Raw genomic sequence first — 5281 nt, forward strand, 5'->3', positions numbered from 1 at the left:
GAGCGGGGTCCCCGCTGTCATGTGTCGGAGATGTCACCCTACACTATTGTAAATCACCGCTTTTATCACCTACAACTAAAGCTCCAAATGATTTACCATGCCACAAAAACTAAACATTAAAAGAAAGCGATGGCGCATTCCAAAGAATTCTGTGGCGTTTTCGTCAAACTCAAGGTCCTGGTCCCAGATTCTGCCTACCGAGTCACTTTTATGTTTCTACTTCATGTTCACTTTTTACATACAGGTCCGCGACCCCCACCCACCGACCACAACCACGCTACATTCATTGACCAATCTTTGGGTGTCTCTACTTTTGATGACTCTGGATTCCAAACTCTGTGGTTAAAAACATTCAATAACAAGGAATTGCAGAGGCAATCGTGGATAATGAATATGAATATTTGCAACAATATTATTCGACAATGACCGGAGATTTTCCAACAGCTCTCTGAGGGAAACCATAAATACGATATTGCCCACACTGAAAGGTATTTTGACACCAAACAGAGATCCCCAACTCACCGTGGGAACTGCGTTCCGGGCCCACTCGCGACAGGTCGAAATACACGATATTTGAAAAAATATATATGAGTTCAAAACAATCGGCATAAACCGCAGAATTCCATGATCTGAGGAATTTCATGACGGGAAATGAGATGTTTAACGGAAATATCTGCAAAACAGCAGGACTGCAATAGGAAAACCACATCATGGCAGGGGATTACGGTACATCCTAACGCTTGTAATCTGTGACCTATCTTGCAAATCCAAGATATTACACAAATTCACATTTTACTCCTGTGCAATACCAAACTACTGCATCTGCCGCCCAATCTCGGAATCGGTTGTGCAACGTATTGATAAAGTGGAGGAAGTCCTCCGTTTCCTCTACAGAATTGACCAATGCATTTCCTGGTTCACTTAGAATTTGTCTTTCTTCTTCATCACGTACTGCCGTTCATATTTTGACACATCAAAACCGAAACGACACCTATCAATCGATCAACGGCACTTTGCCAATGGCGGGGTTCAAACAGGGTGGAATCAAAGAAACCCAAACAAAACTCAAGTTTTTTTTTTTTTTTTTTTTTTAAACGGGGGTGGGGGTGCACAACACATGCAAACTAAGGCTCGGCAGTCGAGGAGATCACTCTTCATTTCGCATTTCCAACCTCAAATTACCACCGACTGCTTTCCTAAAACCACGATCACAGCCTCGTCTTTCCCGAAACAGCGTCCAAGACATCACCACAAGTTATTACTGACAAACCGGATCCAAAGACCCGAACACCGAAAGGGATCCTGTTGTTTTTTGTCGCAGTTAATATCGGATTCAATTCCTTTCAGATAAATCCTTAAGTGTGAAGTCAGGGAAGTGACAAGTGTGCCGCTATTTTGATGGCCCTCGGGTCAGCGTGAGGCCACCGCTCTGTGTTTACAGATGAGGTGATGGCACACGCCTCCGTTCCTTTGAAATGTGACAGGGTGTGAGGAACGACGAGATAATCTTGGATTTACGAGTTACAGTAGCTCTGGGGTGGGGGTGGGCGCTCCTCTCCACTACGCAAGCAAGTCGTAATTTTTAAGATCGCATGGAGGACAAAGATAATTATGGGAGTACAATGGCGGCATTGGGCAAGACGGAATTATACGTAGCCCTCCGTGGTATGTTCTTTAGGGTCACAAAAATATCAACCGGCTAATGTTCGATGGCTTTACCTACGGCCTTTCCTAATTTCTAGGACCGGGGATAGGAAACATAGCGGTTCAAACAACCCGTGAAAGGCCTGCCGCAGTGTCAACCCTTGGGACAACTCACCGGGCTGGTGGTCAACTGACTGCCGTGCTGGGGGATGCACTTTCGGGCAGTTAATGAGAGGAGAAAACAGGGATCTCTTTCATTCAACTCGGGAGGCATTTGGACCCCATTTGGCAATTTGGCTGTCATCCGTTTTCTGGCAATCCGCCAGGCTTGAGAGTAGGGGACCTGCGACTGTTTTCCACACATCTCTAATTTGCTATCAATCATTTTTCAAACACAGCTCAAACCAATAGGACGTGCTTCAATACATTAAGCATAATTCACAGGCCAAAACGTGGGACAAGTGTTTGTACCCTCACTACAAATCACACCGTTCCAGACTGACTTTCTGTAGTTGTCAGGAAATCAGTCTACCCCTATCCCTGCTGGCCGCTTCAGATTCCCGCCACCTCCACGACTTTTATGCTTTTATGGAATCTGTTTGGTTTGTCTCATACTTGCTGTTAAGTGTCTTTGTCCAGAAGTAGAAGTGCTATGTGAAGAACAGTAGGAATGACAACTCAACGTGCCTTGCTATGCCAACCCAGCTCATGATTCTTATGTACTCGGTTGACTTTCAAAAGGTAACAGTTGACTACCACTTCTGCACCATACTAAAGATCTATAAGAATTGTAAAAACGAACACGACTACATTCACACCAGTGCGGCAGGTCAAGATTCAGGCGTCAAACTCATTCTAGCTCAAGGGCCACATGGAGGAAAATCTACTACCAAGGGTCCCGGAAAATCATCAATAAATCATCAGTATCAATCATAAAACATTCCAGTAATTTTTTTTCAATTCTGAGGAAAAAGAACACACAATGCCTCAGTTATTCACAGAACACAAAACTGCACCAGGGTGTCATTTCTCAGGCAGAAATATATATCTAAAAACAACAATCCTGTTCCCGAAACAAGTGCAATAAGAGCTTCTTCTTTCGGCTTGTCCCAGATGAACGCTCATATTTGTTTGGCACAGTTTTTACGCGTGATGCTCTTCTTGACGCAACCACTCTTGGGGAGTACAGGCTCCAGTGATACTGTCATAATACTGTTACAACTTTGTTGCGCCCTGGCAGCTGTTTCTTCAAGTTATTTAGGTGCTTTGTAAAATCCACAATAAATGCAAGATCCTGAATCTATTCTGCAGAATGAAATTCCCGTGAAAGGTTTGCACTTTTCTTCTATGAACTGTCCCAATTTCTCCTCATAGATCAAAGAAACACCTCACCTCGGCTTAACCACCTTACCTAAGCGTGGTACGGCACGCCATAGATCTGGTCTTTCTTTCTGAGAAGGCTTCTGGGTCGGATGAAATGAGCAGTTTTGATTACCACCTTCATGACGTTATCCATCTTGAATGGTTTGCAACACAAAGCCTCGCTTCAAAATCCAGTGAAATGTCCATTTGCAGATTGCACTCTCTCGTAACTTTGTCGCAACACCCGATTTTTTCACGATCATCTTGGCCGCATCATCTGTAGCCAGCCTGGCAGCGCGGGACCAATGCTACGACGACTGTAGTGAAATTATCAATTGCAGCTTTCATTGGCACCGTCTCCACGAGTTCTCCGGTGACAGTCGATGTGTCATCAACTCCGCGGATGAAGCTGGCCAGATGTGAAGCGTCCGTAATGTCCGTGCTTTCATCAATTGCAACTGAAATCGGAATAAATGACTATTTTGTGCCGTAACTGGCTTTCCAAATCGACTGAAAGATCCGATTTCCCATCTGCAAACGTGTTTCTCGTCGGTCTTTCAGAGCGCACAATCTCCGCCGCCGTCATCACGCACGTTTTTGTACAAATTCTCCCTTATTAAATGAGTTTGAAGCCACTGCGAATTCATTAGCAATGAGGTAGCTAGCCTTCACAGCAGCATCACGGATGTCTTTGCTGTGAGTAGACACAAACTGCCGTTTCTTCAACAGTTCATTCGCCTTCTCCGCTGTCCTTGGCAGTTGTCATATTTGTCAGCATGAAGACTCAAATAGAGCTGACGAAGGTTATATTCTTTCAGCAATGCAACGTGCTGCGAACACACAGCTTTCCCATTCACTTCCATGAATAAATACAACACGCTGTACTCTGCGTCCAGTTTTCTTTGACAGACATTGGGGCAATGAGGGTGCCAAAGCACACATTAAAAGTGCTATACCATAGTAGCTGTAATAAATAACGCGGGCAGTACACAAAGCAGCTCATCCGGATCGCGCGCTTGACCTACTTACTCAGCCCTGGTATAAACCGATCTGGCCCATGGGCCGTACGTTTGACACCCCCGGTTTAGACGTTTTTAAAAAGAGCCTATTTTGTCCAGGCAGAATGTGTTCCAGCTCGAGCGACTCCTCCTTCCTCTTCTGGCCACTTCCCCTCCCCCATTCTGTGTAAAAACAAATCTCCTTTTCTGCTCTCAGCCTGAAACTATTGAGTCAACAAATGTCACCGCAACCAAGGCAGTGGCTGGTTTAAAAAAAAAAAAAAAGAAAAAAAAAAGGAGGGGGGGGGTCTTCGTTTAAGCTTGAGCTGCATCTAAAGGCAGATTATTCTCAAACCCATGTTAGCAGGGGAGGATTAAAAACTAATAATAAAACTAGTACGTTAGACTGTTTCATAAATTGTGCAACGGGAGACAAATTCAGGTGTTGGTCGGTTGTGACGCTTCAAAATTTGCGTGTTCCAGATCGAAGCTGAAAGTCTTTATTTCGGGACTTGTGTTTGGTCACGTTATGCGTGAGCGCCATTGATTAAAAGCGCATTTCTGCAACCCCGCGTTGATGTTGAAGGTTTTGTACTGTCTCTGGAAACATCCGCAAGGGTTTTCCCTCTCTGCCTCTCTATCTCTTACAAGTCCACGTGGCCAGTGTCAACAGGAGGAGGGTCTTGGCAGGCGCACAGAGCAAAAAAAAAAAATGCAGCCTGCATGGAGACCGGAGACTTGTCTTACGTCTCACTCTAAAAATGAGCCAGCCAGACAGCCGAGGCGGACCAAAATAAGACACAGGCGGTGGAAATGAGTCCAGTGCTATACTGGTTGCACTCCAAACTGGCCCGGTATCTGATTGTTACTGCAATGCTCTCAAAACATTGGCACCGTAGCACTGTTAAAGGGAAACTTGCGTAACCGGCAACTGATAGAAAATGGAAGGAGGTCACTACCTCGAGAGCGAAAAAGGAGGGAAAAAAAAAAAAAAACCCCAAGCCCTTGGCTTCCTCCCCTCAGAGAGAAGAGGGGTGGAGACATCTTACCCTGCCACAGTTAGACAGTTAAGACCAGTGCAATATTTAACAAAATGTGGGGGGTGGAGTCCTGTTCTGGATCCACTCCATTGCTTCAGGGCAGCCATCATAGTGTTCACTATTGTGTACGGCTGAGGGAAGAAAAAGAGAGGAGGGCGCACAAGGGGGGGGGGGTGGGGGGGGGGGAGAAAGAAAACCTATCCCTTTGTGTGGGAAAGACTCAGCAGGAAAGTGATT

Source organism: Syngnathoides biaculeatus, chromosome 9, assembly GCF_019802595.1.
Source record: "Syngnathoides biaculeatus isolate LvHL_M chromosome 9, ASM1980259v1, whole genome shotgun sequence".
NCBI lineage: Eukaryota > Metazoa > Chordata > Actinopteri > Syngnathiformes > Syngnathidae > Syngnathoides > Syngnathoides biaculeatus.